Here is a 14904-nt window from a genome sequence, read left to right as displayed (position 1 = left end):
ATTCTTGTCTTAGACATTTCGTGAACATTATTAATATTTATATTGATTAATACTTTATATTTTAGCAAGAATAAATATGAGGAAGCATACTTGGCTCCATCAGTGGTGACGAGCCTGAGGAGAGCAAAGATCACCTGGTGGCCATCCAGCAGACCATCTGGAGGCAAAGACCCTTATCAAAGGAACTCACAAGTAATTAAACTGCCTGTAATCCCAGCACTTTGGGAGGCCAAGGCGGGTGGACCACGAGGTCAAGAGGTCCAGACCATCCTGGCCAACATGGTGAAACCCCATCTCTACTAAAAAAATACAAAAATTAGCTGAGCATGGTGACACACGCCTATACTCCCAGCTACTCGGGAGGCTGAGGCAGGAGAATCACTTGAACCTGGGAGCTGGAGGTTGCAGTGAGCCGAGATCGCACCACTGCACTCCAGCCTGGGTGACAGAGCGAGACTTTGTCAAAAAAAAAAAAAAAAAAAGAAGAAGAAGAAGTAATTAAACTTCCCTATTATCTAAAGCCACATCTGGTATCAGGCTTCTTTACAAGAATTTATAAGTAACTAGAATTTCTATACATCTCTGGAATGCATGCATGTCAAAACTCATTGTGCAATCTTTGCTGATATCACGGCCCATAATATCTACAAATGTCATCATTTACCATGGCCTATGTGACTAACATGGTCCAAACTCCCGCTTTAAGGTTCATAAATAACACTAAGGAAAATCCGCCATGGTGTGCTCAGTCCTCCTGCTGAAGTCCCCGGCTGCTGCACTCTGATACAGCGTTCTATCTAATAAAACTTTCCATTTCAAACCTATACTATTGTTGGTAATTTATTTTACCACCCATGAGCCAGCCACTGTCTGCTGCCAAAACTCTGACACCTCACCCAGCAGAACCTTTGTCAATGAAGGTCAATTTTGAAATAGAAGTGCTTGCTAACTACTATTAAAGATAATACCTGCAGCTTGGCCTAAATTTTCTTTAAATATTTTGCTATTTCTGAGACATACAGAAATACTTTCTCCACATGGCTTGAGTCTTTTATTTCTTTTATTTACTTTTTTTAAGTCCACTTGTCACATAGAATTTCAAGGGATAGTTGAGGAAGATAAAATAAGCAATGATAATGATTTTGAAATACTGAGGGCTGTTCTCACTATAACTTCTGTCATTGCACACCCTTTTAACCTTATAAAACGTTTGTAGGATATGCTCCATCAAAACAAAGGAGTAAACCAAGAGAGAGGATGGCATGAGGTTAATGAACTAGGGAGTCAAACTCAGAATAAAGGCAGATGGATTGCTAGGATGCAACCAGTTTATATAAAAGAAGCCTAGACGTCCACTGAGCAATATCTGCAAGTGAAAGTCCTAATGGATATATTATTTGAGGTGGCAGAGGGAGATTGAGTGGATATATTATTTGAGGCAGCAGAGGGGTGTACATTCAGGTTTTATCCTGAGATTGCAGCCATTCAATCAAATACTTAGGCTCCACTTCTAATTCTAGTTCTCTTGCTATTTCCACCGCATCTGTAGTTCCTCCACTGAGTCTAGAACCCCTTAAAGTCATCTGACAGAAAGACTTAACAATGAGCATGAAGAAACCAAGCATGGGGGGAAAAGGCAAGCAATTAGCATTATCATCATTATTTGCAGCTATAAGCATTCAGATTAATACACATTTCCTGCCATAAAGTCAAGAGTGAGAAAATATTGGCCAAATAAAGGGTTTGTTGTTGTTGTTGGTTTTTTTTTGCTTTTTAACCTCATTACCGTTGCTGATGTGTTGTGTATTAATGTGCTTCAAAGGGAAGGAGGCGAGTTGCTTTTCTTTCTCACAGTATCAGACTTCTCCTGCACTGCCTCCCCTTTATTGGCCTTATTAGTGAGACCACAGGAGTTGGAGAGTTGGTGCTGGCAACCAGTATATCTCTCTCTTTCTCTCTCTCTCTCTTTTTTTCCCACTAAGGGAGTAAGTGGCAGAAAGCCTCTTTATTTATTTATTTTAAAATCTGTATTTTAAATGTTCAAGAGTCTGTGTTCTTCTAAATAAAGAATAAAGGTAAGAAAATAATATGAACTTTATAGTTAATAAGGGGCTAGCATGATAAATCTACATTTTGCCTAAAAATAAACAATTGAGTTATATCAAGACCATTTTCTTCAATGCTAGTGTTAATTTAGTGAAATAGAGTTAACTCCATAAAGGAAATCAGTTAAGCCATATTAGATTTTTGGAAGTAATTTTAAAAATCTTTTATTCCTTGTGACAATTTCTATACTTTCCCAAACGATATGCTTGTACTTTTCAAGAAGAATTCCAAAAATGTGGCATCAATTATGATAAAATATAAATTATTAGAAGTCCAATAAAATCCAGATATTATTTTATAAATATGGTTCTTCACTAGAGGTAGTCAGACTCCTTGGAGAAATGGCTGTTTCTATGGCCAAAGCAGGAAATGTACACAATGATCCTGAATCACCTGATTATATGAGAAGAAAGTAAGTCTCAAAAAGATGGGGCGTATTAAAACTATGTGGGTGCAAGCTTCAAAGGTCCCTATCTAGGAAAATTTAAAACCCCAAAACAATCATATTAATGAATTATAATCTATTAAATTAAAAAAATCCATGAGTCCATATTGACAGCTAGCTAGACAGCATAGTGGGTAGACATAGTTACATGATATATAGGTGAAGGCTTCACTTATATTAAATTGCTAAATAATAAATGTAAAGGCAATGATAGAGTTACAAAATCAAATCTGCAATAATCATTACTAATAATTGAATCAGGCAAGATGATCAATGGGTGCTCAAACTAGTGGTTCAAAGCTTGAAAAGGAACAGGGTATTTATTCAAGCACATTATGGAGACAGTGCAAATTTGGTTACAGATCATAATAATGCAAATATCACAAGAAATTGAGTTGCAAAATGTTTTTGTTTCTCAGTGCATATAAAAGTTATGTTTATAATTTATTGTCATCTGTTAAGTATGAAATACCATTATGTTTAAAAAATGTATGTATCTTAATTTAAAAATACCTTATTGTTAAATAATGCTAATGACCATCTGAGCTCTCAGTGAGTCACAATCTTTTTGCTGGTGGAGAATGGTGCCTTAATGATGATGGGTGCTGAATGATCAGGATGGTGATTGCTGAAGGTGAGGTGGCAATAGCAGTTTCTTTTTCTTTCCCACCCTCTCTCCCTCCCTCCTTTCCTTCCTTCCTTCCTTCTCCCCATCCCCTCCCCCTCCCCTCCCCTCTCCCTCCCCTCCTTCTCCTCCTCCTTCTTCTCCTCCTCCTCCTTCTTCTTCTTCTCCCCTTTCTTCCTTCCTTCCTTCCTTCCTTCCTTCCTTCCTTCCTTCCTTCCTTCCTTCCTTCCTTCCTTTCCTTCTTTTCCTTCCCTTCCTTCCCTTCCTTCCTTCCTTCCTTCCTTCCTTCCTTCCTTCCTTCCTTCCTTCCTTCCTTCCTTTAAGCCAGGATCTCCCTTTGTCACTGAGGTTTGAATACAGTGGTGCAGTCACAGCTCACTGCAGCCTCCACCTTCTGAGCTCAGGTGATTCTCCCACCTTAGCCTCCCAAGTAGCTGGGACTACAGGTGCCCACCACCATAACTGGCTAATTTTTTGCATTTTTCAGAGACAGGGTTTTGCCATGTTGTCCAGGCTAGTTTTGAACTCCTGGGGTCAAGCAATCTGCCTACCTTGGCCTCCCAAAGTGCTGAGATTACAGGTGTGAGCCACAGCACCCAACCAGTAATTTCTTAAAATAAGACAATAATAAAGTTTACTGCAGTGATTGACTGCTCCTTTTACAAATGATTTATCTGTAGCATGTGATGCTGTTTGATAGCATTTTACCCACAGTAGAACTTCTTTCAAATTTGGAGTCAATCCTCTCAAACACTGCTACTGCTTTATCGACTGAGTTTATGTAATATTCTAAATCATTTCTTGTCATTTAACAATGTTCACAGCATCTTCACCAGCAGCATAGTCATCTCAATAAACCATTTTCTTTCTCATCCATAAGAATTCTACGTACATTCAAGTTTTATCATGCGATTGCAGCAATTCAGTCACATACTTAGGCTCCACTTCTAATTCTAGTTGTCTTGCCATTTCCACCACATCTGTAGTTACTCCACTGAGTCTACAACCCCTCAAGGTCATCTATAAAGGTTCGAATAAACTTCTTCCAAACTATTGTTAATGCTGATATTTTGACCTTCTCCCATTAATCATAAATGTTCTTTACATTATTTAGAATGGAGAATCTTTTCTGGAAAGTTTTCAGTTGACTTTGCCCTGATTCATCGGAGGGATCCCTGTGTAGGGCAGCTATAGCCCAGTGAAATGTATTGCTTAAATATTAAAACTTAAAAGCAGAAATCAGTCCTTGATCCATGGGCTGCAGAGTAGAAATTGTGTTAGCAGGGATGAAATCACTGTACATCTCCATCAGAGTTTTGGGGCGACAAGGTGCATTGTCAATGAGCAGTAATACATTGAAAGGAATCTTCTTTTCTGAGTAGTCGGTCTCAACAGTGGGCTTAAAATATTCAGAAACCCTACTAGCATGAAGAATGTGGCAAAGTGTTTTACAAGTCCTCAATTCTTAGCAGACATAAGATAGTTTATATTGGAGAGAAACTTTACAAACCCGAAAGATGTGACAATGCTTTTAACAATACCTCAAACTTTTGAAAATATAAAAAAAATCATAATGGTCCCAGACCCCAGAAATGTGAAGAATCTGTCAAAGCCTTTAAATGGTTGTCACCCATGATTTTAGGTAAGATAATTCATATTGTAGAAAACTACATGTGTGAAGAATGTGACAAAACTTTAATGCTCACATTTTATTGCACAAGAAAGCGTTTTTACTTGAGAAAAAATTGTACAAATATAAAGAACTTGATACTTGTTCATATCTTACTCAACATCCAAGAGTTCATACTTAATAAAAGCATTGTAATTGCTATTACTGTCAAAATGTCTTTCAGGAAATATAAACCATTAAAGTGAAGAGGAGCATTCATTCTGAAGACTAACATTACAAATATAAAGAGGATTGTAGTACCATTACTTGTGTCATAGATGTTATTGTGCAGATTTTCTATTAGAGGAAAACTCTGAAGCAGTTTCTCAAAACTTGTTCAACATCAGGGAATTTACATTGGAGAAAACCCTAATAAATGTAATGAGCTTGAATAAAGATTTGCTCAAAAATGACAGTTAAGAAAACACCAGAGAGTTCATAGTAAAATATATTTTTACAGATGCAGTAAGTATGAAAAAATACATTTACTTCAAAATTAAGTCAAAATTATGTCTATGTCAACATCAGATAATTCACAGTAGAAATAACTAAGACATTGATCCTTTAGACATTACACTAAATCAGAGTATTGTGTGTAGAAAATTTTCCCAAACTAAAGTTGTTAGATAAATTATTTGTATATAACTTTAAAAGAAGATTGGAGAGTTGTAATTGCATTCAAAGTATACTATTTTCCTGGAAAAAACTGACAGATTTTTTTGGAAAGTGAATAATGATATAATTCAACTCACAAATTACTTCCTGCTGTGTCTTTAATTTTTATGGTCATAATAAAAACTATATAGAAGTATAAATAAAAAATTCAGTATACCATGCTGCAAGCAGATGTACTGTCATCCAGGTTTTGCTGCTCAATTTACAGAACATGGCAGAGTAGATTTAGCATAATGCTTAAGGGCCCTAGGATTTTTGGACTGGTTACTGAGCATTGGCTTCAACTTAAAGTCACCAGCTGCATTAGCGCCTAACAAGAGTGTCAGCCTGTCCTTTGAAGTTTGAAGCCAGACATTGACTTCTCCTCTCTAGCTATGAGAGTCCTAGATGGCATCTTTTTCCAATAGTACCTTGATCAGCAACCTTAGCTAGATCTGGATAACGTGTGGCAGCTTCTACAGCAGCACTTGCTGCTTCATCTCACACTTCTATGTTATGAAGACAGCTTCTTTCCTTAAACCTCATGAACCAACATGCGGCTAGCTTAAAAACTTTTCTTCGGTAGCTTCCTCACTTCTCTCAGCCTTTGTAGAAGGGAAGAGAATTAGGGCCTTGCTCTGAATGAGGCTTTGGCTTAAGGGAATGTTGTGCCTGGTTTGATCTTCTATCCAGACCACTCAAACTTTTTCCATATCAGCAATAAGGCTGTTTCACTTTCTTGTCATTCATATGTTCACTGGAGTATCACTTTTAATTTTTCTCAAGAATTTTTCTTTTGTATCCAGAACTTGGCTGTTTGGTGCAGGAGGCCTGGCTTTGAACCTATCCTGGCTTTTGACATGCCTTCCTCATTAACCTTAGTTATTTCTGGCTTTTGATTTAAAGTGAGAGATATGTGACTTTCCTTTCATTTGAACAAATAGAGGCCACTGTAAGATTGTTAATAGACTTAATTTCAATATTGCTGCGTCTCAGGGAATAGGGAGGCCTGAGGAGAGGGAGAGAAACAGAGGAACAGTTAATTAGCAGAACAGTTAGAACAAACATTGATTGTTTTCTGTTTTATATGAATGTGATTCTTAGTGCCCTAAAATGATTATAATAGTAACATGAAAGATTAGTGATTACAAATCACCATAACAGATACAATAATAATGAGAAAGTTGGAAATATTGGAAAAATTACTGAGTTGTTAGGTAGAGGCATAAATTAAGCACATGCTGTTGGAAAAACGGTGCAGATAGACTTGCACAACTCAGGGGTGCCACAAACATTCAGTTTATAAAAAAGCATAATATCTGTGAAAGGCAATAAAGGGAAGTGCAATAAAATGAAACAGAATAAAATGAAGTGCACTCGTATAATGATTTTAATATATGCACCAGAAATTACATTAGGAAAATATTAAGAACTGTATTGTATGAAGATATTTGGGAGTCACCATCTTTACCAAGGGATGCATGTTTGCATCACCAATAATTGGACAAATTAACATCACGCCTGTACTCCTGAAATGCAGCTAGGAGGGTACCATTCTTTTTAAATGTGAAAAGTTAGTAATCCAAATGAAAACATGAGGAACATTGTACACTCCCAGTCTGAAGAGCATTCTACTAAATAACTGCTGTATCAAATTCAAAACATCAATGTCTGGAAAGACAAAAAAAAAAAAAGCTTGAGTAAGTATTATAGATGCAAGGAACCTAAAGATAGGTGACATTAAATATAATGTGTAATCTTGGATTAGGTTCTGGGTGAGTGGAGGTGGAAGGAGGATATTGTATATTAGAAAAAAAATTCAATATTAAATTTCCTGATTTTAGTAATTGTACTATAGCCAGGTTAGTAAATGTGTTTGTTCATGGTGAAAACACAAAGAACTTAGGGATAAATAGGCATCATGTCTATAATTTAATATCAAGAATTTCAGAAAAATTATAAGTTTACATAGAGAAAAAAGCATAATAAGGCAAAAAAGAAAGACATGTTAACTTTTACTAAGTCTGGGTGAAGGTATATGAAAGTTTTTTGCAAGATCTGTGATACTTTTCTGTGATTTTAAATTTATTTCATAATCAAACATTTAAAACAAAAAGGTAACAAATCTGGGAAAGCAGGAGAAACTGCCAAGTGAAGACAAGCATACAACCTTCCTCTGAACTTATTTGGAGATGAATAACTGCAGTTTTCATTGATCCTCCAGTTCTAACCTCTCCATCATTCTTCAGTCCTTGACAGACTGCCATTAAGGAATAGAATGCCACTAATCATGGGTCACAGAATTCATCCTGGTGGGATTCCAGCTCAGTGCAGACATGGAAATGCTCCTCTTTTGGATCTTCTCCCTGTTATGCATCTTCAGCCTGTCGGGGAATGGCATGATCTTGGGACTCATCTGTCTGGACCACAGTCTGCACACCCCCATGTACTTCTTCCTCTAACACCTGGCCATCACAGACATGTCCTATGCTTCCAACAGTGTTCCCAAGATGTTAGTGGATCTTGCGAACCAGAAAAGCACCATCTCCTTTGTGCCATACATAATGCAGACATTCTTGTATTTGGCTTTTGCAAACACAGAATGTCTGATTTTGGTGGTGATGTCCTATGATCGCTATGTAGCCATCTCCTGCTCCCTACGTTACAATGTCCTCATGAGCTGGAGATTGTGCACTGTCCTGGCTGTGGCATCCTGGGAACTCAGCTTCCTCCTGGCTCTGGTCCATTCATTTAGTTCTCATTCTGAGGCTGCCCTTCTGTGGGCTCATGAAATCAACCATTTCTTCTGTGAAATCCTGTCTGTCCTCAAGTTGGCCTGTGCTGACACCTGGCTCAACCAGGTGGTCATATTTTCTGCTTCCGTGTTCATCCTGGTGGGGCCGCTCTGCCTGGTGCTGATCTCTTACCTGAGCATCCTGGCAGCCATGCTGAGGATCCAGTCTGGGGAGGGCCGCAGAAGGGTCTTCTCCATCTGCTCCTCTCACCTCTGCGTGTGGGGCTCTTCTTTGGCAGTGCCATTGTCATGTACATGGCCCCCAAGTCCCGCCATACTGAGGAGCAGCAGAAGGTCCTTTCCCTGTTTCATAGCCTTTTCAATCAGATGCCGAACCCTCTAATCCACAGCTTGAAGAATGCAGAGGTCAAGAGCATCCTGAGGAGGACACTGAGGAAGGAGAGACTGATGTAAGACATCTCAAAGGGCACCAAGAGGAGAGGGTCCTGCTCCCTACAAAATGTGGAAGTTGGCTTTTTTGTCTTCTGCTAGGATAAATGCTACCTTAAAATTAAATATTTATTAACTTAAACATATAAACTGAAATCTTAAACTCTTGAGAGGAAAATAGAAGAATACCTTCATTAATTAGGTAGAAATATATTTGTAGAAAAGACACAATAATCAATAGAAGTAAAATTTGAATAATTAACATTGAAAATTTTTGAAATTAATCACTGTGCTTATCGAAGTCTCCATTAAGAAACAAGAAATGCATCCACAAAGTGATAAAATTCACTGTCCTGTATCCAGCAAAGAACTACAGACAATATATAAAAAGAACTCCTTCAAATTAATATTAAAAGACAAACAAATTTTATAAAATGGGCAAAGTGCTTGAACAGACACTTCTCAAAAGAAATGCAAGTGGTCAATAAACATATAAAATGCTGCTCTACACCATTAGTCAGCAAGAAAATGTAAATTAGTTACCATCAGGTAGCATTTTATATCCCCTCGACTGTCTAAAATTTTTAATGGATTATTCATTACTGAAATGATTGGAAATCTAACTCCAATAATTGGGAAACAGTTAATACTAGTAAAGTTTGTACCCATTGAATTAACATGTTAGAGCACATTATATATTCTCTGGGTCAACAGTTAGTGACTTTTTCCTGTTAGAGGCCACAGAAAAATATATAAGACTTTGAGGACCATCTTCTTCGTCATAAAAATTCAACTCTGGAAAAGCAGTCATAGACAATGTGTAAATGAATGGGCGTGGTTGTGTTTTAGTAAAATTTTCTTTACAAAAACAATAACTGATCAAAGGGGCCCAGGGACACTAGCCTGCCAATACTTGTTCTAGATCTATGAACTAGTCTAGGTCCAGCTGATTCAAAGTCAGAGACCTTCACTGGGTAGGGTCTCAGGGACCGTACATTATGATTAGATGTGTTTTAAGAACAAGACCCAGTGGTCATTTTGGAGTCATTCTAGAGTGAGGCTTTTCTCCTGATAACTTACAAAATATATGACTTAATGGCTTATGGATTATAAATACTCATGTTTGCTCCAATATAGTTAGATAATAATGTTAACAACCCAATAAAAACAAGCACAGAGACATCTCGTACAGATTAGCTTTTTCACTACTGGACATATCAGGGACTTGGATTTGTAGTTATTTACTTTAAAATTTCACAGGCAATTTACTAGAAGCTGTTTATACCTTTATGTTAAAATCATTCTAGTTTTAATTATACATTCAGAAAGTCACTCTTATCTCATCCTGGATTAAAAGGAAATGTAATTCTTGACCCTCATCTGGTAGCTGATGATAACTTTGCATGGGGAATCACAAGGAAAGATGATAAATAACGAAACCTCAGGACAAGTTGGAGTTCTTACAGTGGATCCACTTTTAGCATGTAAAGAAGGGAATCACATAGACTGATAGGGCAGGAAAATTCTAAAGCTGAGAATTACTCCAATATTCAGAGACCGAGTTATCTTAATTTGTCATCTCAGAACATTTTATATCTATCAAGCTTCTTTTCTTACCCTGAAAGAAATTGTTGTGTAACAGTATGTGTTATACTTTTTTTTCCTACCTTTCTTGGTTCTCTTCAGCCAATTTTAAACCAACACACCCATTTCTAGCCTTCATATACCTGAACATAAGTATTCTCTCAGTGACTCCCAGCTCCCTGGTGCATAATATTCCATGGATAAAATGCTCTGCGCCATTTGCTTTCAAATATCCTTTTGCCATCTTCTCACAAAAAGATTTGGGCATTTCTAGCTACCATTTGTCTTAAAACATGTAATAAAGGAAGTACAGTGATGTACTTCATACAGTGATGTACTTTCATAAATATGAAAAAATACCTTCTGATTGTAAACTTCAAGCATATGAAACAATGAATCCCTGATTTCTAAAAGCAAAATGAAACAAAAATAAATCTATTTCATAACTTGCTTGTCAACAGTATTCCAATCTAGTCCAATTTATCAATATTTGCTTTTAATGCAATCTAAACATTTTTCAACTTGGTATGTTATTTTACATAACAAATGGATAAAGCAACATTGTCCATTATTTTAAAAAATCTTCCCTTAGATATGTTATAAAAACATTATCTTTGTGTCTTTGACACTTTGGTCTTGAATACACAAGGAATTGAGTTATTTTGCAGGCTTTGAGTATTTTTAGGGAGACTCAATTGTCCCAGCCGCATTTACTACAAAGTTCTTCCTTCTCCAGTGATTGATCATGCCGTGCTGCCTGTAGTTTAGCAAGAACTAAAAAAGGCATAAATCTACTTCCATAATTTATATTCTATTCAGTTTGTTTCTTGGTACATCGTTATATGAATTTTGTAAAATTTTACTTTAATTGTTTTTGCTTTTCAAAAATATAGATTTTCATACCAATTTTGTAACAAGCTACCTTGTTAAAGTTTCATATAATTTTAATAATATGTCAGAAGATTATTTTAGATTTTCTGTATATCTGACAATTGTGTCCTTTGCATTAATTACAGTTTGTTTCTTCTTTCTCAAATGTGCATGTATTTATTCCTTTTATCTAATTGTACTGGTAGAAATCTTTAGTAAAAAACTGAGAAAAAGGAAAAAAAATGATAATGATGTGTATCCTTACCTTGTTCTTTACATTAAATGGAAAGATGCTAGCATTTCACCATTCAGTAGACTATCTGCTGTGTTTTTGGTTTGTTTGGTGGGTTTTTTTTGTAGGTTATCTTTAAGAAGGCTTACTGCCATATAAGTTATAAAAAGTTTTATCATGACTTGGCATTGAATTTTGTTAAATACTTTTCTAGATCTACGGAGATGGCCATATTATATGCATCCTTTAATTTGTTAGTGTGACAAATTATATTCATTGTTTGTTTTCATGTTAAATATTTCCTGCATTCTGGGGATAAAAACAACTTAATCATAATATACTACTACTTTATTTGGCTGAATTTGACTTACTAATATTTTCTTTTTCCTTCTTAATTTTGATTTCAGTTAATACAAAACATTTTATCTTAAAATTATTTTTTATTTAAATTACAGTTCAACTTCATCACACTCTGAGTAACTTAGAAGCACACAGTACTTAAATGACTTGGATTGTAAAGTTTATGTTTTGTGATACACATGTGGGATAATTACAAATGAGTAATACTAAGCACAGAGAAATGCAAGAGTATTTTATTTCAGTGTATATTATAAGCTGTATAATTAGGTAAAGTTGTTTCCATGACTTGAAAGGTGTCCATAAAACACATTTCTCTCCCCACAGCATCTTATCCTTTGGGCTTTCAGAGTGACTGAGATTTATTCCCCTGTATTAAGGCATCATATTTCCAGAAGTTCTCAATTAAAATAAATTATAAAGGAATGTATCCCAACCAAGTCCCTAATCTTTCCTGAATGATACAGGTTAGGATTTCTTATTTATCTATCTATTTATTTATTATTTTGTCAAGAGGCTTTAACATGATATCTACTCTCTTAAGAAGCTTTTAATTGCACTATGTAGTATGGTCAACCATAGGGCATAATGTTGTACACTAGATCTCTGGAACTTACTCATGTTGCATTACGGAAAATGTATATTCATTCAATAGCAACTTCATGTCTCCCCTTGCCCTCTGTCCCTGGCAACAAGATTCTGTTTTGTTTTTATGAATTTGACTATTTTTAGATAACTCATATAAGTAGAATCATGCAGTACTTGTTCTTCTGTGACTGGATTATTTTATTTAGCATAATGTCCTTCAGTTCATTGATGTTGTTGCATGTGTTATGTATCATATGTTATCAAGCTTAGTAGATGAAATGCCTACTATTAAAGAAGAAACGTAATAGTTCAACAATAGATTGATATTTTATATACTGTATGCTCTTGGCATGCTTTTGTATTTAAAAGAGTTTCTCATAACAAAATTTAAAAACATCTTACTGGTGATTAAATATTGTTATTCCAAAGCAAGACTGAATATTTTGTTGTCTTTCAACACCTAAAAATATGACCTAATTTCAATATGATAACCAACTTTTATCTAACATCTTTTTTTTCTTTCTTTCTTTCTTTCTTTCTTTCTTTCTTTCTTTCTTTCTTTCTTTCTTTCTTTCTCTCTCTCTCTCTCTGTCTTTCTTTCTTTTTCTCTTTCTCTCCTTCTCTCTTTCCTAATATGAGTCTTAAGTTTCAAGTAATAAAACTCTTTACATGGCTTCTACATTTAAATTATATTTAGGGTTTTCCGTATATTACTAAGTATCTATGATTTGTTCCTTCTTTTTATTAAAAAATGATAAAAATAGGCCTGTTTGGTATGTCTCATGCTTGATTAATGCAACTTCTCTCTGAGCTGAGTAGCCCATAGCTGAGATCCAAGTGTTGAATAGGCTTCTCATTTCTTATCACACATCACAGCAAATCCTAAATAAGAGCATTAAAAAATAAGCTAAACTTTTCTCATGGTTTGTATATGGAAAAGCAGTGTTGTGCTATACATATGCCTATAAACAACTATGAATTCATCATAAGACATTGTTTACTTATCATAGTTCTTGACCTTCTATATGACATTCTACACTTCATTTCCATGGTAATCTTACCCAAACTGATGAAAGCCTTGGCAGGCTCTGTCTAAAAGGGTCCTCATGTGGTAAATGTCCTAATATTCATAAATATTCATAAATAACTGACCTTGGCCAACTATATTAATGCCTATCAAAGCTTTTACTATCTGCCCCCCATATTTACTGTTAATATTGCTCTAACTCACTTCATTTACCTGCTTTCTTCTTCTGATCAAGGTGAACCTCGTGATTGTCTATAACTTGTTCAAATTCTAAATGACTCCTCCCCGAGTTTGAGGTACATTCTGTTAGTTAACCCTGACATGTCATTTTTTGTTATCACTCGTATATTTAAAAATAATCAATGTATCCTTTGCATTGTATAAGCCATAAATGTTAAATATGTTTGCAGAAATTACCTCTTTTCCAATATTAATCTGCTAAAATGGTTAACCTGATAGCTTTGAAACAACCATGCCTCCTTGCTAAAAATGTAAACATTTACATCTTTAGTAAAAATTTGACTTTGGGGTAGATCATAGTTTTAGTGCATTATAAAAATATAGAAATTTACCAACTTTGTCAGACACCCTAATAATAATTGAAAAATAAATTATTAACTTGATGGTATTGTACATCCAAAGGAAATCACAGTTTTTAAAACCCTAAATAAAGATAATACTTGTAAAACTGATTTATTAATATACTGCCTTAGCTAACAACTATACAAACAGTATTCATTGTTTATTTTATCACCATTATCATCATAAAGACAGTGGTTCAATCCAGTCTCATGAATCTAGGAGATCTCTTGCCACCATGAAAGATAAATGATGTTGGCTGTAACAAAGCTGTGTCAGGATGTTTGGTGTCACCATCTACATACAAGTTGGTTCAAACATTAAAAAGTATTGATGAAAAACATTTCAAGAGCTTCAACAGGTAATTCAATCTTGCCTTCTCAGTAATTAGCATCACCCAAGAGTAAATGTAAAGTTTGAATAATGCTCAAAACTGTTATTGTCTCCAGGGCAATTTGAATATTTACTCATGGATTTCCTTCATTTTACCAAATCCTAAAGCTTTAATATGTTTTAGGGCTTTTTACATAGTTTAGTATTGATCTAAAGTTTTCCATATCTTATTCCCTTTTACTCCTAAATTATTCCATCAAGGGATACAAGATGTTGTACAGACATATAGACCAATGGAAGAGAATAGAAAACCCAGAAATAAAGCTGCACACCTAAAACCACTGATCTTTGACAAAGTCAACAAAAATAAGCAATGGGGAAAGGACTTCCTATTCAACAAATGGTGCTGGGATAACTGGCTAGCCATATGCAGAAGAGTGAAACTAGACCCCCTACTTTCACCATATATAAAAAATAACTCAAGATGGATTAAATACTTAAATGTAAAACCACACCTTTAAAAATCCTAGAAGAAAATCTAGAAAATACCCTTCTTGAATTCAGCATTGACAAAAAAATTGTTGGCAAGGTCCCCAAAAGCCATTGTAAAAAACCAAAATTGACAAATAGGATGCAATTACACTAAAGAGA

General features: G+C 35.3%; 1 pseudogene; it reads left to right on the top strand.

Annotated features, from left to right (window-relative positions):
- Positions 1-12746, top strand: part of LOC107129339 (olfactory receptor 2A14-like) — a 150483-nt pseudogene extending 137737 nt beyond the window's left edge.
- The last annotated feature ends 2158 nt before the right edge of the window (positions 12747-14904 follow it).

This window comes from Macaca fascicularis, chromosome 3 (genome assembly GCF_037993035.2).
Source record: "Macaca fascicularis isolate 582-1 chromosome 3, T2T-MFA8v1.1".
NCBI lineage: Eukaryota > Metazoa > Chordata > Mammalia > Primates > Cercopithecidae > Macaca > Macaca fascicularis.
The sequence above is the reverse complement of the archived record's forward strand: the minus strand, read 5'-3'. Positions and strand labels throughout refer to the sequence as shown.